This window comes from Meles meles, chromosome 7 (genome assembly GCF_922984935.1).
Source record: "Meles meles chromosome 7, mMelMel3.1 paternal haplotype, whole genome shotgun sequence".
In the NCBI taxonomy this organism is placed as follows: Eukaryota; Metazoa; Chordata; class Mammalia; order Carnivora; family Mustelidae; genus Meles; species Meles meles.
Window position 1 is genome coordinate 78755113 of NC_060072.1, and position 21935 is coordinate 78777047.

At 54.3% G+C, this 21935-nt stretch overlaps 4 long non-coding RNA genes across 4 annotated transcripts; all 4 read left to right on the plus strand.

The window, feature by feature from the left end:
• Positions 1-2626, plus strand: LOC123945977. The gene is made up of 3 exons (XR_006819546.1): positions 1-96; positions 2207-2242; positions 2539-2626. It is a non-coding gene; the product is annotated as an uncharacterized LOC123945977 (long non-coding RNA).
• A 3422-nt stretch (positions 2627-6048) lies between these two features.
• Positions 6049-8675, plus strand: LOC123945990. The gene is made up of 3 exons (XR_006819558.1): positions 6049-6144; positions 8256-8291; positions 8588-8675. It is a non-coding gene; the product is annotated as an uncharacterized LOC123945990 (long non-coding RNA).
• Positions 8676-12097: 3422 nt separating this feature from the next.
• Positions 12098-14716, plus strand: LOC123945976. Its single transcript, XR_006819545.1, has 3 exons — positions 12098-12193; positions 14297-14332; positions 14629-14716. It is a non-coding gene; the product is annotated as an uncharacterized LOC123945976 (long non-coding RNA).
• Positions 14717-18142: 3426 nt separating this feature from the next.
• Positions 18143-20769, plus strand: LOC123945975. The gene is made up of 3 exons (XR_006819544.1): positions 18143-18238; positions 20350-20385; positions 20682-20769. It is a non-coding gene; the product is annotated as an uncharacterized LOC123945975 (long non-coding RNA).
• Positions 20770-21935: the final 1166 nt, after the last annotated feature.

Sequence of the window (21935 nt, forward strand, 5' to 3'; positions counted from 1 at the left end):
TTGCTGGACGTCCAGTTTCCACGACCGTCAATGCTGGCAGCCTAGGCAGCCCTGGAGTGGGCCCCGCCTTCACCACCGGCCATGGCCCCATACCAGGTAAAGCCAGTTCCCAACAACGGAGCCCTTGGACGCCTAAGCACCTGGTTTCAGGCGGTGCTGCTCAGTACAATAGCGTCCAGACTAACAGACATCTGGCCGGTTACCTCGACTGGTGATAGCACGTACCCCCGTTTTCAGCAGGTTTTTCCGTCTTTTGTGCTTGCTCTTGATGCTGTGGTCGTTGCGGTCGTTCTCTTGACCCTGAAGAGAAAGGCCCAAGGGACACAGGCTTCAGAGGAGGCGAGACCAAGAAGCGATTGAAAGGCCATGTCTTCCATAGCGTCCCTGTCCCAGTCGTCCTGGATTTCACGCCAGGACCCCTTGGAGAGTCTTGGATAGGAGGGGTGCCAAGGGAGCTGATGGCGTTGGGATGAACTTCAGTAACATGTCAAAAGGAGCGATTGCCCTGGTCGATGGCACTTCTTTGATGTCCATGACATCAACTTTCAAATGATGCCTGAAGCTAAACGATGGGACTCAAATCCCATTGAGAGCGTGGCCAATGGGCGTCTTGCCTCCCAGAAGGAAGCAAGCAATGAAAGGTCTCAGGAGAGGTAGAGACCAGATTAGAACCGCGAAAGCCCTTCTGGCCTCCTCTGGCACGGCTCCACAGTGGTGGGATCTGTGCGATAGGGCATGCATCTGTGAGAACCCGATGACGGCATGCTGGTCCTTGTGCGCCCTGGACGGCACTGGTGGTACCGTGGGTTTCAAGAACAGAAACGTGAGGGCCGTTGCGCAGGTAGAGCTGATTTGGAGTCAAAGCCAACAGTCGTGTGTTCACGCTGCCCCGTCGGGAGCGAGGCAGTAACTTGAAACGGCAGTCCAGTTTCCTCTGCTCGCGGTCCCGCCTGCCCGTGGCCTCGCTCAGCTGGTCCACGTGTGCCACCTAATAGCTGCAGTCGTCCTACGTAGCTCACCTTCCTCGAAGCCAGAGCTGTTCAAAGAGTGGTTCCCAGACCAACAGCATCTCCCCTCTCCAGGGAACTTTGCAGAAATGCCAGTGTCGCGGCCCCCGTGCCTAGAATCCGACACTGTGCTAGAGGAGCCCAGCAAATGGTGGGAAGAAGCAGTCGAAGGCCGCGAAGCCTGTCACACTTGGGACCATTTGCAGGCTTTCGCCGGGTCCGGTCCCCCCGACAAACCCTCAGTCGGGAACCCACCACAGGGGACTTCCCCAAATTCAGCTTGCCACCCTGTCTCTCCACTCCTTAAAAGCCCTCAGGAGTTCCGGTCGCTTTCGGCAGGAACCAAAAGTCCGTCCCGGACCACGAGGCATCCTCTCTTTAGTACACCCAGGGGGACTTGCCTTTGTGTGTTGATCTGTGGACCCACGGCCCAATGATGTTTAGCTACCTTTGTGTTGGCCTCGCAGATGTCCTGCCGTCAGATTTAGGGGGCAGATACTTCTGGGCAGAACGTGGCCAGCACATGAGCCTTTGGTAGGGGAAAAGATGGAATCTGCAGCAGCCCAACATCCGCAACTTGTTGTGCTTCGAGTTAGACTCGGGAATTTGCTGAAGGGCGAGGGGACTGAGCGTTTAGTGTCTAGGTTCCCAAATCGGGGCCAGCGTTCTTGGGGCACGATGACAGGGGCATCAGCTAGGCCTTGAGGCAGGCAGGCGGTCGTAGGGAGAGGGGCTTGGAGCAGGGCCCCTCAGGGTTTGGTCCACAAAGGAGTGCCACCCGGAAGCTTTCGCTCCTGGTCCATGCTACGCTACGAGGGGAGTAGCAATTTGACGCGGGGCTTTTCCCTCTGTTGAGGAAAAGCTGATGGTTTCTTTGGGTTTGCTGTGTCAGGTGTCCTTTCTGGACGTGTACGGCCCTTTCCCAAAGAGAGCCTCCCCCTAGGGCCGATTGGAAACCGTCGAACATGGCTCCCTTAGCACACGTGCCTGGGGAACAGCGTGAGAGTCGAGAGTCCAGGGTGAGGCTGGCAGGGTTCGGCTCCTGGATCTGCGGCCCACTTCCTGGGTGACACGGAGCAGGCCCCTGAGCCCCGACTGCACAGCGGGAGCCCTCATCGCGCCTGCCGGGGAGGGCTTCTGTCAGAGCAAATGCACTGATTTCTGCCCAGGGTAATGTGGAGTGTGCTGTCTCTTTTCAGGAGGAACCGGCAGCCTGACTGCAGCCACCAGAGGAGGTAAAGAACACAGCACGCCCATGGAGCCTAGCCCAGGAGCGCCAAGCGCAGGGAAATCAGACAAGTCAGGATTGGCCCTTGAGCACCTATGTGGTGGCATTGAACGTGACACAGGGCGAACTCACGATTGAGCTGTGGGTGGTGTGGGACGGATAGTAGCTATGTAGCTGCAGACACCCTAGGAGTCCTTGAAAGCTGCTGGGGTGTGGGAAGCCTGACTTCGGTCCTGTCCGGGAAGAGGGATATGCAGAATCCTGCCCGTCTCGAAGTAACACGTTTCCCCGTTGTTGTGTCAGGGACCGCAGAAGGTACAGAGGGCTTCACAACAGCCGCAGGGAGTGAGAAGACAGGTGGAGGTTCAGCTGGCCCAGGCACAACCTTGGGAGACAGCGCAGGTATGGAAATAGAAGGTGGAAAGCATCTTCTTCCTGACGGGCGGGAAGCTGCCGGTGGCTTCTGAGGGAGGGGTTCCTAGTCAGTTGGTAGTGCCCGTCCTCTTGTCCTGGTTTGTGTGGGCTTCTTCTGGGCAGTGTTTCTCGGGCCTCCGCGCAGACGTGATGGATAGCGGAGCGGCGTGTGGTCTGAATCGCCAGATTCCTGCCTCTGGACCGCTGAGCCTGAGTCTGGATGGGCATGGGGTCATACTTTGCCCGTCTGGCTCCAAGTGAGAGCTGAGGCCAGACAGGAACACGTGCGTGAGGCTGTTCCACGAGCCACTGTACGGCAAGTGCTTTGAAAGCAGAGGGCAACCCCGTGTGTTGTGCTCCACCAAAGCTCCTGGTAGAGAGTTGGTGTCGGTTTGGAGTGGGAGCAGGGGATGGCCATGCGGTGAGACCCCTGGAGTCCCAAGCACTGAAAGGCAGGTGGGAGTGAGTTGAGAATGTCTTTCCGAGGCCAAGGCTTGTGTAAGTCACAGGGGGATTTCTGGGACATAACGATGTGAGGTCTTCAAGTGCATTTCGCCTCTTCTCCAAAAGTCAGAGTCTCAGAAGGGCACAGCGAGAGGTTCTGTAGGAATTCTGTGGGCAGCGGGAGTTTATTCTAAGAGAGCATCCGTGACTGAAGGGAAGGAAGTGCATCAGGGTAGGTATGCTGTCGAGGCTGAAAACGAAGGAAGTGGAATCCCTTCTGTTCTCCTTCCCAGCTGTCCGACCCTCGCGGAAGGCTTCGCACGCCTCCGCCATCAGTTTTCTCCTTCGTGGAGGGGGAAGGACATACCCTTCCCTTATGGGACCTGCGCACAGACGCCCTGTGCTAGTGCCGCCTAGTGTGAGACCCAGGAAGTACACAGTCAAAGGCCCTCTATGGCCACTAACCTTTGGAGGGAGCATCATCCACTGTGGACATGAGTTTCGATTTTAGCCAAGGAGCTGGAGGCTTTCGAGGAAGCGGAAGCACAGTACTTCCTAGGTTAAAATCACCTTTCGGGGGTATTTTTCTCCGGGGTGTGGTATCTTGCCCACAGGGCAAGCTCTGCGGTCCGAAATCTCATGTGTGTTAGGGAGCACGTCAGGGATCCTCCTGAAGCTGCCCTTGCAGGCATTTCTATTGAAGAACACGAGAACGTGCACAGCAAGAATGGCCAAATAGTGTCGGTTTCCGTACAAACGAAAGGGATCCTTCAAGGGATCCTGACGCCATCGTAGTAGCTAGAAAATTAATTGGACTCCAATGTGTGACGGGTTTCGAGAGACTTGAGGGCCCAGATTCAAGATGGGTCCCTGCGATCCCCATCTCCAAAACACCAAACAGAAAGAGAGAGAGAGAGAGAGAGAGAGAGAGAAAAGGGGAGCCCGTTGCCTCGTTATCCCCATCCATCATCAGGAAAGCCCTCGACGTGTGTTTTCCCACTGATACGCTCCAGACATTTGCAGTGTGTCCTCTACCATCTGTGGTGAGGCACCGTGTTCCCCTTCACCCTGTGTGGATCAGAGCCCGTTTCGATGGGGCCATTTTGCAGAAGAGTTGATTGTGTCCCACGGGATCATGCTGCCTTGATTGAAGGGTTGTTGTGTCCAATTGGAAGGAGCTCAGAGGAGAATCAGTGAAATGCCCCAAAGGTGAACTTTCTCCTGGGAAATGGAATCTGCACCGAAATGGTCGGGAGGATCAGGGCCTATCCTGCTGCATCCTTGTCCTCTTGAGAGTCTCTTGGGTTCAGGGTCAAAGAGTCTTTCTCCTTGACCCTCACATGCCGATGAGCAAGACGTGTCCATTCCACATCCTGTGAGCTTGTGATCAGTGGGAGAAGATGCGATGTGTATTGGTCTGTTGGTGGAGTGTGCCTGGCCCGGCCTGGGCAGGTCTTGTCAATTAAAGCTTGACACTACCTTTGAGAATGCTCACATCCACCTTCTCTGACACTCCTTAACACATGTATCCTAGAGATGGTGTGAAGCATTCGAAGAAGGACACGGTAGTACTGGCGTGATGTTCTCTTCTCTGGTTCTCTGGTCTCAAGTACGACGTTTCCATCACTAGGAAGCCTGGGTGCTACAAAAACGACAAGAGGCGGTTCATGATGCGCAGGGGCGGCATTGCCTGAAAATGCCCTATGAGTTTCGGTCCGAGGGACTGGATGACTTGGATTTCTGTCCCAGCCTTGTCAGTGACCAGAGCCATCTTGCAGAAATCCCTTCTTTTTCCTGAGGCCAATTCTGTTCTCTCGTTTGTTTTGTTTTGTTGTTGTTTTCTTTAGTTTGGTTTTTGTTTTGTTGTTTTCCCTTTGTGGGGACGGAGCAAGAGGGGCAGAGGGAGAGGGGCAGGGAGCATCGGAAACAGTCTCCACACCCAGCTCGGAGCCCAACCCCGGGTTTCATCCCAGAACCCTGAGATCATGAGCAGAGCCTTAACACAGAGGCTTAACCGACTGAGTCCCCAAGTGGCTCCTCATTTCTTTCTGTCTTTTCAGGAACAGCTCGAGGTCCCCAGACTGAACGTTCCACTACAGGTTCGTATATTATGTCAAAACTTCTTGTGGGCCAAGAAAAAAATAAAGAAGAGAAATAGTCTAAGACTGAAGGTTATGTGGAACTTTGGGTTGTTGAGTTAGAATTTGTATGAGAGTATGGCTTTGGAGAAAACACGGCAAACAAGGAATTGAAGGAGCTTTGCCTATGGATTTCAAACGTTCTCCCCAAAGACTTAAATCTCACTTGGTTTGGACCGGATCAGAGGGACGGTCTTAAGTAGGGGGTCGCCTTTGTCTTTCCTCCATCTCACCTCACATGAATATCATCTCTCTGACAGAACTCGGTAACTTCACCCGCCACATGTAAAATAAATAAATAAATAAATAAATAAATAAATAAATGAATGAATGAATGAATGAATGAATGAAGAGGTGGCCTAGGATAAGAGAAAAAGGTGCCTCTGTCTGAGGATATATTTTGGTCTCGTAGGTGTTTTAAGTGGAAGGGTACCATGAGCTCCGTCCTGTCATTTCATCATTGTTCCTAGCTTCCCTGAGGGGTATCGTGATGGGGGCGAAGGTTCCATTTCTTTGGAGGCAACGTCATGGAGACCGATAGAGGAAGACCTAGCCTGACCCAGTTTGAGATGTGGAAAGCATGAGTGTGGCAAGGAAAGCAGCAACCACCCCAAGAAGGAAGTAGCAAGGAGGATAACAAAAAGTGGAGGAAAGTTATATTAGAACAAAATCTTAGGGCAGTCTGGACGGAAAGTCGCTAGAAGAAAGTCGCTTCCCTTTTCTCTGGGGGGAACTGGCGGGAGAGGTACATTCCCCTTTGGGAGTCAAGGGCAAGTGTGTTTGAAATGACAAGTTCATTCTCCGGTTTTCTCAGGTGTTGCTGGACGTCCAGTTTCCACGACCGTCAATGCTGGCAGCCTAGGCAGCCCTGGAGTGGGCCCCGCCTTCACCACCGGCCATGGCCCCATACCAGGTAAAGCCAGTTCCCAACAACGGAGCCCTTGGACGCCTAAGCACCTGGTTTCAGGCGGTGCTGCTCAGTACAATAGCGTCCAGACTAACAGACATCTGGCCGGTTACCTCGACTGGTGATAGCACGTACCCCCGTTTTCAGCAGGTTTTTCCGTCTTTTGTGCTTGCTCTTGATGCTGTGGTCGTTGCGGTCGTTCTCTTGACCCTGAAGAGAAAGGCCCAAGGGACACAGGCTTCAGAGGAGGCGAGACCAAGAAGCGATTGAAAGGCCATGTCTTCCATAGCGTCCCTGTCCCAGTCGTCCTGGATTTCACGCCAGGACCCCTTGGAGAGTCTTGGATAGGAGGGGTGCCAAGGGAGCTGATGGCGTTGGGATGAACTTCAGTAACATGTCAAAAGGAGCGATTGCCCTGGTCGATGGCACTTCTTTGATGTCCATGACATCAACTTTCAAATGATGCCTGAAGCTAAACGATGGGACTCAAATCCCATTGAGAGCGTGGCCAATGGGCGTCTTGCCTCCCAGAAGGAAGCAAGCAATGAAAGGTCTCAGGAGAGGTAGAGACCAGATTAGAACCGCGAAAGCCCTTCTGGCCTCCTCTGGCACGGCTCCACAGTGGTGGGATCTGTGCGATAGGGCATGCATCTGTGAGAACCCGATGACGGCGTGCTGGTCCTTGTGCGCCCTGGACGGCACTGGTGGTACTGTGGGTTTCAAGAACAGAAACGTGAGGGCCGTTGCGCAGGTAGAGCTGATTTGGAGTCAAAGCCAACAGTCGTGTGTTCACGCTGCCCCGTCGGGAGCGAGGCAGTAACTTGAAACGGCAGTCCAGTTTCCTCTGCTCGCGGTCCCGCCTGCCCGTGGCCTCGCTCAGCTGGTCCACGTGTGCCACCTAATAGCTGCAGTCGTCCTACGTAGCTCACCTTCCTCGAAGCCAGAGCTGTTCAAAGAGTGGTTCCCAGACCAACAGCATCTCCCCTCTCCAGGGAACTTTGCAGAAATGCCAGTGTCGCGGCCCCCGTGCCTAGAATCCGACACTGTGCTAGAGGAGCCCAGCAAATGGTGGGAAGAAGCAGTCGAAGGCCGCGAAGCCTGTCACACTTGGGACCATTTGCAGGCTTTCGCCGGGTCCGGTCCCCCCGACAAACCCTCAGTCGGGAACCCACCACAGGGGACTTCCCCAAATTCAGCTTGCCACCCTGTCTCTCCACTCCTTAAAAGCCCTCAGGAGTTCCGGTCGCTTTCGGCAGGAACCAAAAGTCCGTCCCGGACCACGAGGCATCCTCTCTTTAGTACACCCAGGGGGACTTGCCTTTGTGTGTTGATCTGTGGACCCACGGCCCAATGATGTTTAGCTACCTTTGTGTTGGCCTCGCAGATGTCCTGCCGTCAGATTTAGGGGGCAGATACTTCTGGGCAGAACGTGGCCAGCACATGAGCCTTTGGTAGGGGAAAAGATGGAATCTGCAGCAGCCCAACATCCGCAACTTGTTGTGCTTCGAGTTAGACTCGGGAATTTGCTGAAGGGCGAGGGGACTGAGCGTTTAGTGTCTAGGTTCCCAAATCGGGGCCAGCGTTCTTGGGGCACGATGACAGGGGCATCAGCTAGGCCTTGAGGCAGGCAGGCGGTCGTAGGGAGAGGGGCTTGGAGCAGGGCCCCTCAGGGTTTGGTCCACAGAGGAGTGCCACCCGGAAGCTTTCGCTCCTGGTCCATGCTACGCTACGAGGGGAGTAGCAATTTGACGCGGGGCTTTTCCCTCTGTTGAGGAAAAGCTGATGGTTTCTTTGGGTTTGCTGTGTCAGGTGTCCTTTCTGGACGTGTACGGCCCTTTCCCAAAGAGAGCCTCCCCCTAGGGCCGATTGGAAACCGTCGAACATGGCTCCCTTAGCACACGTGCCCTGGGGAACAGCGTGAGAGTCGAAAGTCCAGGGTGAGGCTGGCAGGGTTCGGCTCCTGGATCTGCGGCCCACTACCTGGGTGACACGGAGCAGGCCCCTGAGCCCCGACTGCACAGCGGGAGCCCTCATCGCGCCTGCCGGGGAGGGCTTCTGTCAGAGCAAATGCACTGATTTCTGCCCAGGGTAATGTGGAGTGTGCTGTCTCTTTTCAGGAGGAACCGGCAGCCTGACTGCAGCCACCAGAGGAGGTAAAGAACACAGCACGCCCATGGAGCCTAGCCCAGGAGCGCCAAGCGCAGGGAAATCAGACAAGTCAGGATTGGCCCTTGAGCACCTATGTGGTGGCATTGAACGTGACACAGGGCGAACTCACGATTGAGCTGTGGGTGGTGTGGGACGGATAGTAGCTATGTAGCTGCAGACACCCTAGGAGTCCTTGAAAGCTGCTGGGGTGTGGGAAGCCTGACTTCGGTCCTGTCCGGGAAGAGGGATATGCAGAATCCTGCCCGTCTCGAAGTAACACGTTTCCCCGTTGTTGTGTCAGGGACCGCAGAAGGTACAGAGGGCTTCACAACAGCCGCAGGGAGTGAGAAGACAGGTGGAGGTTCAGCTGGCCCAGGCACAACCTTGGGAGACAGCGCAGGTATGGAAATAGAAGGTGGAAAGCATCTTCTTCCTGACGGGCGGGAAGCTGCCGGTGGCTTCTGAGGGCGGGGTTCCTAGTCAGTTGGTAGTGCCCGTCCTCTTGTCCTGGTTTGTGTGGGCTTCTTCTGGGCAGTGTTTCTCGGGCCTCCGCGCAGACGTGATGGATAGCGGAGCGGCGTGTGGTCTGAATCGCCAGATTCCTGCCTCTGGACCGCTGAGCCTGAGTCTGGATGGGCATGGGGTCATACTTTGCCCGTCTGGCTCCAAGTGAGAGCTGAGGCCAGACAGGAACACGTGCGTGAGGCTGTTCCACGAGCCACTGTACGGCAAGTGCTTTGAAAGCAGAGGGCAACCCCGTGTGTTGTGCTCCACCAAAGCTCCTGGTAGAGAGTTGGTGTCGGTTTGGAGTGGGAGCAGGGGATGGCCATGCGGTGAGACCCCTGGAGTCCCAAGCACTGAAAGGCAGGTGGGAGTGAGTTGAGAATGTCTTTCCGAGGCCAAGGCTTGTGTAAGTCACAGGGGGATTTCTGGGACATAACGATGTGAGGTCTTCAAGTGCATTTCGCCTCTTCTCCAAAAGTCAGAGTCTCAGAAGGGCACAGCGAGAGGTTCTGTGGGAATTCTGTGGGCAGCGGGAGTTTATTCTAAGAGAGCATCCGTGACTGAAGGGAAGGAAGTGCATCAGGGTAGGTATGCTGTCGAGGCTGAAAACGAAGGAAGTGGAATCCCTTCTGTTCTCCTTCCCAGCTGTCCGACCCTCGCGGAAGGCTTCGCACGCCTCCGCCATCAGTTTTCTCCTTCGTGGAGGGGGAAGGACATACCCTTCCCTTATGGGACCTGCGCACAGACGCCCTGTGCTAGTGCCGCCTAGTGTGAGACCCAGGAAGTACACAGTCAAAGGCCCTCTATGGCCACTAACCTTTGGAGGGAGCATCATCCACTGTGGACATGAGTTTCGATTTTAGCCAAGGAGCTGGAGGCTTTCGAGGAAGCGGAAGCACAGTACTTCCTAGGTTAAAATCACCTTTCGGGGGTATTTTTCTCCGGGGTGTGGTATCTTGCCCACAGGGCAAGCTCTGCGGTCCGAAATCTCATGTGTGTTAGGGAGCACGTCAGGGATCCTCCTGAAGCTGCCCTTGCAGGCATTTCTATTGAAGAACACGAGAACGTGCACAGCAAGAATGGCCAAATAGTGTCGGTTTCCGTACAAACGAAAGGGATCCTTCAAGGGATCCTGACGCCATCGTAGTAGCTAGAAAATTAATTGGACTCCAATGTGTGACGGGTTTCGAGAGACTTGAGGGCCCAGATTCAAGATGGGTCCCTGCGATCCCCATCTCCAAAACACCAAACAGAAAGAGAGAGAGAGAGAGAGAGAGAGAGAGAGAGAGAGAAAAGGGGAGCCCGTTGCCTCGTTATCCCCATCCATCATCAGGAAAGCCCTCGACGTGTGTTTTCCCACTGATACGCTCCAGACATTTGCAGTGTGTCCTCTACCATCTGTGGTGAGGCACCGTGTTCCCCTTCACCCTGTGTGGATCAGAGCCCGTTTCGATGGGGCCATTTTGCAGAAGAGTTGATTGTGTCCCACGGGATCATGCTGCCTTGATTGAAGGGTTGTTGTGTCCAATTGGAAGGAGCTCAGAGGAGAATCAGTGAAATGCCCCAAAGGTGAACTTTCTCCTGGGAAATGGAATCTGCACCGAAATGGTCGGGAGGATCAGGGCCTATCCTGCTGCATCCTTGTCCTCTTGAGAGTCTCTTGGGTTCAGGGTCAAAGAGTCTTTCTCCTTGACCCTCACATGCCGATGAGCAAGACGTGTCCATTCCACATCCTGTGAGCTTGTGATCAGTGGGAGAAGATGCGATGTGTATTGGTCTGTTGGTGGAGTGTGCCTGGCCCGGCCTGGGCAGGTCTTGTCAATTAAAGCTTGACACTACCTTTGAGAATGCTCACATCCACCTTCTCTGACACTCCTTAACACATGTATCCTAGAGATGGTGTGAAGCATTCGAAGAAGGACACGGTAGTACTGGCGTGATGTTCTCTTCTCTGGTTCTCTGGTCTCAAGTACGACGTTTCCATCACTAGGAAGCCTGGGTGCTACAAAAACGACAAGAGGCGGTTCATGATGCGCAGGGGCGGCATTGCCTGAAAATGCCCTATGAGTTTCGGTCCGAGGGACTGGATGACTTGGATTTCTGTCCCAGCCTTGTCAGTGACCAGAGCCATCTTGCAGAAATCCCTTCTTTTTCCTGAGGCCAATTCTGTTCTCTCGTTTGTTTTGTTTTGTTGTTGTTTTCTTTAGTTTGGTTTTTGTTTTGTTGTTTTCCCTTTGTGGGGACGGAGCAAGAGGGGCAGAGGGAGAGGGGCAGGGAGCATCGGAAACAGTCTCCACACCCAGCTCGGAGCCCAACCCCGGGTTTCATCCCAGAACCCTGAGATCATGAGCAGAGCCTTAACACAGAGGCTTCACCGACTGAGTCCCCAAGTGGCTCCTCATTTCTTTCTGTCTTTTCAGGAACAGCTCGAGGTCCCCAGACTGAACGTTCCACTACAGGTTCGTATATTATGTCAAAACTTCTTGTGGGCCAAGAAAAAAATAAAGAAGAGAAATAGTCTAAGACTGAAGGTTATGTGGAACTTTGGGTTGTTGAGTTAGAATTTGTATGAGAGTATGGCTTTGGAGAAAACCCGGCAAACAAGGAATTGAAGGAGCTTTGCCTATGGATTTCAAACGTTCTCCCCAAAGACTTAAATCTCACTTGGTTTGGACCGGATCAGAGGGATGGTCTTAAGTAGGGGGTCGCCTTTGTCTTTCCTCCATCTCACCTCACATGAATATCATCTCTCTGACAGAACTCGGTAACTTCACCCGCCACATGTAAAATAAATAAATAAATAAATAAATAAATAAATAAATGAATGAATGAATGAATGAAGAGGTGGCCTAGGATAAGAGAAAAAGGTGCCTCTGTCTGAGGATATATTTTGGTCTCGTAGGTGTTTTAAGTGGAAGGGTACCATGAGCTCCGTCCTGTCATTTCATCATTGTTCCTAGCTTCCCTGAGGGGTATCGTGATGGGGGCGAAGGTTCCATTTCTTTGGAGGCAACGTCATGGAGACCGATAGAGGAAGACCTAGCCTGACCCAGTTTGAGATGTGGAAAGCATGAGTGTGGCAAGGAAAGCAGCAACCACCCCAAGAAGGAAGTAGCAAGGAGGATAACAAAAAGTGGAGGAAAGTTATATTAGAACAAAATCTTAGGGCAGTCTGGACGGAAAGTCGCTAGAAGAAAGTCGCTTCCCTTTTCTCTGGGGGGAACTGGCGGGAGAGGTACATTCCCCTTTGGGAGTCAAGGGCAAGTGTGTTTGAAATGACAAGTTCATTCTCCGGTTTTCTCAGGTGTTGCTGGACGTCCAGTTTCCACGACCGTCAATGCTGGCAGCCTAGGCAGCCCTGGAGTGGGCCCCGCCTTCACCACCGGCCATGGCCCCATACCAGGTAAAGCCAGTTCCCAACAACGGAGCCCTTGGACGCCTAAGCACCTGGTTTCAGGCGGTGCTGCTCAGTACAATAGCGTCCAGACTAACAGACATCTGGCCGGTTACCTCGACTGGTGATAGCACGTACCCCCGTTTTCAGCAGGTTTTTCCGTCTTTTGTGCTTGCTCTTGATGCTGTGGTCGTTGCGGTCGTTCTCTTGACCCTGAAGAGAAAGGCCCAAGGGACACAGGCTTCAGAGGAGGCGAGACCAAGAAGCGATTGAAAGGCCATGTCTTCCATAGCGTCCCTGTCCCAGTCGTCCTGGATTTCACGCCAGGACCCCTTGGAGAGTCTTGGATAGGAGGGGTGCCAAGGGAGCTGATGGCGTTGGGATGAACTTCAGTAACATGTCAAAAGGAGCGATTGCCCTGGTCGATGGCACTTCTTTGATGTCCATGACATCAACTTTCAAATGATGCCTGAAGCTAAACGATGGGACTCAACTAAACGTGGCCAATGGGCGTCTTGCCTCCCAGAAGGAAGCAAGCAATGAAAGGTCTCAGGAGAGGTAGAGACCAGATTAGAACCGCGAAAGCCCTTCTGGCCTCCTCTGGCACGGCTCCACAGTGGTGGGATCTGTGCGATAGGGCATGCATCTGTGAGAACCCGATGACGGCGTGCTGGTCCTTGTGCGCCCTGGACGGCACTGGTGGTACCGTGGGTTTCAAGAACAGAAACGTGAGGGCCGTTGCGCAGGTAGAGCTGATTTGGAGTCAAAGCCAACAGTCGTGTGTTCACGCTGCCCCGTTGGGAGCGAGGCAGTAACTTGAAACGGCAGTCCAGTTTCCTCTGCTCGCGGTCCCGCCTGCCCGTGGCCTCGCTCAGCTGGTCCACGTGTGCCACCTAATAGCTGCAGTCGTCCTACGTAGCTCACCTTCCTCGAAGCCAGAGCTGTTCAAAGAGTGGTTCCCAGACCAACAGCATCTCCCCTCTCCAGGGAACTTTGCAGAAATGCCAGTGTCGCGGCCCCCGTGCCTAGAATCCGACACTGTGCTAGAGGAGCCCAGCAAATGGTGGGAAGAAGCAGTCGAAGGCCGCGAAGCCTGTCACACTTGGGACCATTTGCAGGCTTTCGCCGGGTCCGGTCCCCCCGACAAACCCTCAGTCGGGAACCCACCACAGGGGACTTCCCCAAATTCAGCTTGCCACCCTGTCTCTCCACTCCTTAAAAGCCCTCAGGAGTTCCGGTCGCTTTCGGCAGGAACCAAAAGTCCGTCCCGGACCACGAGGCATCCTCTCTTTAGTACACCCAGGGGGACTTGCCTTTGTGTGTTGATCTGTGGACCCACGGCCCAATGATGTTTAGCTACCTTTGTGTTGGCCTCGCAGATGTCCTGCCGTCAGATTTAGGGGGCAGATACTTCTGGGCAGAACGTGGCCAGCACATGAGCCTTTGGTAGGGGAAAAGATGGAATCTGCAGCAGCCCAACATCCGCAACTTGTTGTGCTTCGAGTTAGACTCGGGAATTTGCTGAAGGGCGAGGGGACTGAGCGTTTAGTGTCTAGGTTCCCAAATCGGGGCCAGCGTTCTTGGGGCACGATGACAGGGGCATCAGCTAGGCCTTGAGGCAGGCAGGCGGTCGTAGGGAGAGGGGCTTGGAGCAGGGCCCCTCAGGGTTTGGTCCACAAAGGAGTGCCACCCGGAAGCTTTCGCTCCTGGTCCATGCTACGCTACGAGGGGAGTAGCAATTTGACGCGGGGCTTTTCCCTCTGTTGAGGAAAAGCTGATGGTTTCTTTGGGTTTGCTGTGTCAGGTGTCCTTTCTGGACGTGTACGGCCCTTTCCCAAAGAGAGCCTCCCCCTAGGGCCGATTGGAAACCGTCGAACATGGCTCCCTTAGCACACGTGCCCTGGGGAACAGCGTGAGAGTCGAAAGTCCAGGGTGAGGCTGGCAGGGTTCGGCTCCTGGATCTGCGGCCCACTACCTGGGTGACACGGAGCAGGCCCCTGAGCCCCGACTGCACAGCGGGAGCCCTCATCGCGCCTGCCGGGGAGGGCTTCTGTCAGAGCAAATGCACTGATTTCTGCCCAGGGTAATGTGGAGTGTGCTGTCTCTTTTCAGGAGGAACCGGCAGCCTGACTGCAGCCACCAGAGGAGGTAAAGAACACAGCACGCCCATGGAGCCTAGCCCAGGAGCGCCAAGCGCAGGGAAATCAGACAAGTCAGGATTGGCCCTTGAGCACCTATGTGGTGGCATTGAACGTGACACAGGGCGAACTCACGATTGAGCTGTGGGTGGTGTGGGACGGATAGTAGCTATGTAGCTGCAGACACCCTAGGAGTCCTTGAAAGCTGCTGGGGTGTGGGAAGCCTGACTTCGGTCCTGTCCGGGAAGAGGGATATGCAGAATCCTGCCCGTCTCGAAGTAACACGTTTCCCCGTTGTTGTGTCAGGGACCGCAGAAGGTACAGAGGGCTTCACAACAGCCGCAGGGAGTGAGAAGACAGGTGGAGGTTCAGCTGGCCCAGGCACAACCTTGGGAGACAGCGCAGGTATGGAAATAGAAGGTGGAAAGCATCTTCTTCCTGACGGGCGGGAAGCTGCCGGTGGCTTCTGAGGGCGGGGTTCCTAGTCAGTTGGTAGTGCCCGTCCTCTTGTCCTGGTTTGTGTGGGCTTCTTCTGGGCAGTGTTTCTCGGGCCTCCGCGCAGACGTGATGGATAGCGGAGCGGCGTGTGGTCTGAATCGCCAGATTCCTGCCTCTGGACCGCTGAGCCTGAGTCTGGATGGGCATGGGGTCATACTTTGCCCGTCTGGCTCCAAGTGAGAGCTGAGGCCAGACAGGAACACGTGCGTGAGGCTGTTCCACGAGCCACTGTACGGCAAGTGCTTTGAAAGCAGAGGGCAACCCCGTGTGTTGTGCTCCACCAAAGCTCCTGGTAGAGAGTTGGTGTCGGTTTGGAGTGGGAGCAGGGGATGGCCATGCGGTGAGACCCCTGGAGTCCCAAGCACTGAAAGGCAGGTGGGAGTGAGTTGAGAATGTCTTTCCGAGGCCAAGGCTTGTGTAAGTCACAGGGGGATTTCTGGGACATAACGATGTGAGGTCTTCAAGTGCATTTCGCCTCTTCTCCAAAAGTCAGAGTCTCAGAAGGGCACAGCGAGAGGTTCTGTAGGAATTCTGTGGGCAGCGGGAGTTTATTCTAAGAGAGCATCCGTGACTGAAGGGAAGGAAGTGCATCAGGGTAGGTATGCTGTCGAGGCTGAAAACGAAGGAAGTGGAATCCCTTCTGTTCTCCTTCCCAGCTGTCCGACCCTCGCGGAAGGCTTCGCACGCCTCCGCCATCAGTTTTCTCCTTCGTGGAGGGGGAAGGACATACCCTTCCCTTATGGGACCTGCGCACAGACGCCCTGTGCTAGTGCCGCCTAGTGTGAGACCCAGGAAGTACACAGTCAAAGGCCCTCTATGGCCACTAACCTTTGGAGGGAGCATCATCCACTGTGGACATGAGTTTCGATTTTAGCCAAGGAGCTGGAGGCTTTCGAGGAAGCGGAAGCACAGTACTTCCTAGGTTAAAATCACCTTTCGGGGGTATTTTTCTCCGGGGTGTGGTATCTTGCCCACAGGGCAAGCTCTGCGGTCCGAAATCTCATGTGTGTTAGGGAGCACGTCAGGGATCCTCCTGAAGCTGCCCTTGCAGGCATTTCTATTGAAGAACACGAGAACGTGCACAGCAAGAATGGCCAAATAGTGTCGGTTTCCGTACAAACGAAAGGGATCCTTCAAGGGATCCTGACGCCATCGTAGTAGCTAGAAAATTAATTGGACTCCAATGTGTGACGGGTTTCGAGAGACTTGAGGGCCCAGATTCAAGATGGGTCCCTGCGATCCCCATCTCCAAAACACCAAACAGAAAGAGAGAGAGAGAGAGAGAGAGAGAGAGAAAAGGGGAGCCCGTTGCCTCGTTATCCCCATCCATCATCAGGAAAGCCCTCGACGTGTGTTTTCCCACTGATACGCTCCAGACATTTGCAGTGTGTCCTCTACCATCTGTGGTGAGGCACCGTGTTCCCCTTCACCCTGTGTGGATCAGAGCCCGTTTCGATGGGGCCATTTTGCAGAAGAGTTGATTGTGTCCCACGGGATCATGCTGCCTTGATTGAAGGGTTGTTGTGTCCAATTGGAAGGAGCTCAGAGGAGAATCAGTGAAATGCCCCAAAGGTGAACTTTCTCCTGGGAAATGGAATCTGCACCGAAATGGTCGGGAGGATCAGGGCCTATCCTGCTGCATCCTTGTCCTCTTGAGAGTCTCTTGGGTTCAGGGTCAAAGAGTCTTTCTCCTTGACCCTCACATGCCGATGAGCAAGACGTGTCCATTCCACATCCTGTGAGCTTGTGATCAGTGGGAGAAGATGCGATGTGTATTGGTCTGTTGGTGGAGTGTGCCTGGCCCGGCCTGGGCAGGTCTTGTCAATTAAAGCTTGACACTACCTTTGAGAATGCTCACATCCACCTTCTCTGACACTCCTTAACACATGTATCCTAGAGATGGTGTGAAGCATTCGAAGAAGGACACGGTAGTACTGGCGTGATGTTCTCTTCTCTGGTTCTCTGGTCTCAAGTACGACGTTTCCATCACTAGGAAGCCTGGGTGCTACAAAAACGACAAGAGGCGGTTCATGATGCGCAGGGGTGGCATTGCCTGAAAATGCCCTATGAGTTTCGGTCCGAGGGACTGGATGACTTGGATTTCTGTCCCAGCCTTGTCAGTGACCAGAGCCATCTTGCAGAAATCCCTTCTTTTTCCTGAGGCCAATTCTGTTCTCTCGTTTGTTTTGTTTTGTTGTTGTTTTCTTTAGTTTGGTTTTTGTTTTGTTGTTTTCCCTTTGTGGGGACGGAGCAAGAGGGGCAGAGGGAGAGGGGCAGGGAGCATCGGAAACAGTCTCCACACCCAGCTCGGAGCCCAACCCCGGGTTTCATCCCAGAACCCTGAGATCATGAGCAGAGCCTTAACACAGAGGCTTAACCGACTGAGTCCCCAAGTGGCTCCTCATTTCTTTCTGTCTTTTCAGGAACAGCTCGAGGTCCCCAGACTGAACGTTCCACTACAGGTTCGTATATTATGTCAAAACTTCTTGTGGGCCAAGAAAAAAATAAAGAAGAGAAATAGTCTAAGACTGAAGGTTATGTGGAACTTTGGGTTGTTGAGTTAGAATTTGTATGAGAGTATGGCTTTGGAGAAAACACGGCAAACAAGGAATTGAAGGAGCTTTGCCTATGGATTTCAAACGTTCTCCCCAAAGACTTAAATCTCACTTGGTTTGGACCGGATCAGAGGGACGGTCTTAAGTAGGGGGTCGCCTTTGTCTTTCCTCCATCTCACCTCACATGAATATCATCTCTCTGACAGAACTCGGTAACTTCACCCGCCACATGTAAAATAAATAAATAAATAAATAAATAAATAAATAAATAAATAAATGAATGAATGAATGAATGAATGAAGAGGTGGCCTAGGATAAGAGAAAAAGGTGCCTCTGTCTGAGGATATATTTTGGTCTCGTAGGTGTTTTAAGTGGAAGGGTACCATGAGCTCCGTCCTGTCATTTCATCATTGTTCCTAGCTTCCCTGAGGGGTATCGTGATGGGGGCGAAGGTTCCATTTCTTTGGAGGCAACGTCATGGAGACCGATAGAGGAAGACCTAGCCTGACCCAGTTTGAGATGTGGAAAGCATGAGTGTGGCAAGGAAAGCAGCAACCACCCCAAGAAGGAAGTAGCAAGGAGGATAACAAAAAGTGGAGGAAAGTTATATTAGAACAAAATCTTAGGGCAGTCTGGACGGAAAGTCGCTAGAAGAAAGTCGCTTCCCTTTTCTCTGGGGGGAACTGGCGGGAGAGGTACATTCCCCTTTGGGAGTCAAGGGCAAGTGTGTTTGAAATGACAAGTTCATTCTCCGGTTTTCTCAGGTGTTGCTGGACGTCCAGTTTCCACGACCGTCAATGCTGGCAGCCTAGGCAGCCCTGGAGTGGGCCCCGCCTTCACCACCGGCCATGGCCCCATACCAGGTAAAGCCAGTTCCCAACAACGGAGCCCTTGGACGCCTAAGCACCTGGTTTCAGGCGGTGCTGCTCAGTACAATAGCGTCCAGACTAACAGACATCTGGCCGGTTACCTCGACTGGTGATAGCACGTACCCCCGTTTTCAGCAGGTTTTTCCGTCTTTTGTGCTTGCTCTTGATGCTGTGGTCGTTGCGGTCGTTCTCTTGACCCTGAAGAGAAAGGCCCAAGGGACACAGGCTTCAGAGGAGGCGAGACCAAGAAGCGATTGAAAGGCCATGTCTTCCATAGCGTCCCTGTCCCAGTCGTCCTGGATTTCACGCCAGGACCCCTTGGAGAGTCTTGGATAGGAGGGGTGCCAAGGGAGCTGATGGCGTTGGGATGAACTTCAGTAACATGTCAAAAGGAGCGATTGCCCTGGTCGATGGCACTTCTTTGATGTCCATGACATCAACTTTCAAATGATGCCTGAAGCTAAACGATGGGACTCAAATCCCATTGAGAGCGTGGCCAATGGGCGTCTTGCCTCCCAGAAGGAAGCAAGCAATGAAAGGTCTCAGGAGAGGTAGAGACCAGATTAGAACCGCGAAAGCCCTTCTGGCCTCCTCTGGCACGGCTCCACAGTGGTGGGATCTGTGCGATAGGGCATGCATCTGTGAGAACCCGATGACGGCGTGCTGGTCCTTGTGCGCCCTGGACGGCACTGGTGGTACCGTGGGTTTCAAGAACAGAAACGTGAGGGCCGTTGCGCAGGTAGAGCTGATTTGGAGTCAAAGCCAACAGTCGTGTGTTCACGCTGCCCCGTCGGGAGCGAGGCAGTAACTTGAAACGGCAGTCCAGTTTCCTCTGCTCGCGGTCCCGCCTGCCCGTGGCCTCGCTCAGCTGGTCCACGTGTGCCACCTAATAGCTGCAGTCGTCCTACGTAGCTCACCTTCCTCGAAGCCAGAGCTGTTCAAAGAGTGGTTCCCAGACCAACAGCATCTCCCCTCTCCAGGGAACTTTGCAGAAATGCCAGTGTCGCGGCCCCCGTGCCTAGAATCCGACACTGTGCTAGAGGAGCCCAGCAAATGGTGGGAAGAAGCAGTCGAAGGCCGCGAAGCCTGTCACACTTGGGACCATTTGCAGGCTTTCGCCGGGTCCGGTCCCCCCGACAAACCCTCAGTCGGGAACCCACCACAGGGGACTTCCCCAAATTCAGCTTGCCACCCTGTCTCTCCACTCCTTAAAAGCCCTCAGGAGTTCCGGTCGCTTTCGGCAGGAACCAAAAGTCCGTCCCGGACCACGAGGCATCCTCTCTTTAGTACACCCAGGGGGACTTGCCTTTGTGTGTTGATCTGTGGACCCACGGCCCAATGATGTTTAGCTACCTTTGTGTTGGCCTCGCAGATGTCCTGCCGTCAGATTTAGGGGGCAGATACTTCTGGGCAGAACGTGGCCAGCACATGAGCCTTTGGTAGGGGAAAAGATGGAATCTGCAGCAGCCCAACATCCGCAACTTGTTGTGCTTCGAGTTAGACTCGGGAATTTGCTGAAGGGCGAGGGGACTGAGCGTTTAGTGTCTAGGTTCCCAAATCGGGGCCAGCGTTCTTGGGGCACGATGACAGGGGCATCAGCTAGGCCTTGAGGCAGGCAGGCGGTCGTAGGGAGAGGGGCTTGGAGCAGGGCCCCTCAGGGTTTGGTCCACAGAGGAGTGCCACCCGGAAGCTTTCGCTCCTGGTCCATGCTACGCTACGAGGGGAGTAGCAATTTGACGCGGGGCTTTTCCCTCTGTTGAGGAAAAGCTGATGGTTTCTTTGGGTTTGCTGTGTCAGGTGTCCTTTCTGGACGTGTACGGCCCTTTCCCAAAGAGAGCCTCCCCCTAGGGCCGATTGGAAACCGTCGAACATGGCTCCCTTAGCACACGTGCCCTGGGGAACAGCGTGAGAGTCGAAAGTCCAGGGTGAGGCTGGCAGGGTTCGGCTCCTGGATCTGCGGCCCACTACCTGGGTGACACGGAGCAGGCCCCTGAGCCCCGACTGCACAGCGGGAGCCCTCATCGCGCCTGCCGGGGAGGGCTTCTGTCAGAGCAAATGCACTGATTTCTGCCCAGGGTAATGTGGAGTGTGCTGTCTCTTTTCAGGAGGAACCGGCAGCCTGACTGCAGCCACCAGAGGAGGTAAAGAACACAGCACGCCCATGGAGCCTAGCCCAGGAGCGCCAAGCGCAGGGAAATCAGACAAGTCAGGATTGGCCCTTGAGCACCTATGTGGTGGCATTGAACGTGACACAGGGCGAACTCACGATTGAGCTGTGGGTGGTGTGGGACGGATAGTAGCTATGTAGCTGCAGACACCCTAGGAGTCCTTGAAAGCTGCTGGGGTGTGGGAAGCCTGACTTCGGTCCTGTCCGGGAAGAGGGATATGCAGAATCCTGCCCGTCTCGAAGTAACACGTTTCCCCGTTGTTGTGTCAGGGACCGCAGAAGGTACAGAGGGCTTCACAACAGCCGCAGGGAGTGAGAAGACAGGTGGAGGTTCAGCTGGCCCAGGCACAACCTTGGGAGACAGCGCAGGTATGGAAATAGAAGGTGGAAAGCATCTTCTTCCTGACGGGCGGGAAGCTGCCGGTGGCTTCTGAGGGCGGGGTTCCTAGTCAGTTGGTAGTGCCCGTCCTCTTGTCCTGGTTTGTGTGGGCTTCTTCTGGGCAGTGTTTCTCGGGCCTCCGCGCAGACGTGATGGATAGCGGAGCGGCGTGTGGTCTGAATCGCCAGATTCCTGCCTCTGGACCGCTGAGCCTGAGTCTGGATGGGCATGGGGTCATACTTTGCCCGTCTGGCTCCAAGTGAGAGCTGAGGCCAGACAGGAACACGTGCGTGAGGCTGTTCCACGAGCCACTGTACGGCAAGTGCTTTGAAAGCAGAGGGCAACCCCGTGTGTTGTGCTCCACCAAAGCTCCTGGTAGAGAGTTGGTGTCGGTTTGGAGTGGGAGCAGGGGATGGCCATGCGGTGAGACCCCTGGAGTCCCAAGCACTGAAAGGCAGGTGGGAGTGAGTTGAGAATGTCTTTCCGAGGCCAAGGCTTGTGTAAGTCACAGGGGGATTTCTGGGACATAACGATGTGAGGTCTTCAAGTGCATTTCGCCTCTTCTCCAAAAGTCAGAGTCTCAGAAGGGCACAGCGAGAGGTTCTGTAGGAATTCTGTGGGCAGCGGGAGTTTATTCTAAGAGAGCATCCGTGACTGAAGGGAAGGAAGTGCATCAGGGTAGGTATGCTGTCGAGGCTGAAAACGAAGGAAGTGGAATCCCTTCTGTTCTCCTTCCCAGCTGTCCGACCCTCGCGGAAGGCTTCGCACGCCTCCGCCATCAGTTTTCTCCTTCGTGGAGGGGGAAGGACATACCCTTCCCTTATGGGACCTGCGCACAGACGCCCTGTGCTAGTGCCGCCTAGTGTGAGACCCAGGAAGTACACAGTCAAAGGCCCTCTATGGCCACTAACCTTTGGAGGGAGCATCATCCACTGTGGACATGAGTTTCGATTTTAGCCAAGGAGCTGGAGGCTTTCGAGGAAGCGGAAGCACAGTACTTCCTAGGTTAAAATCACCTTTCGGGGGTATTTTTCTCCGGGGTGTGGTATCTTGCCCACAGGGCAAGCTCTGCGGTCCGAAATCTCATGTGTGTTAGGGAGCACGTCAGGGATCCTCCTGAAGCTGCCCTTGCAGGCATTTCTATT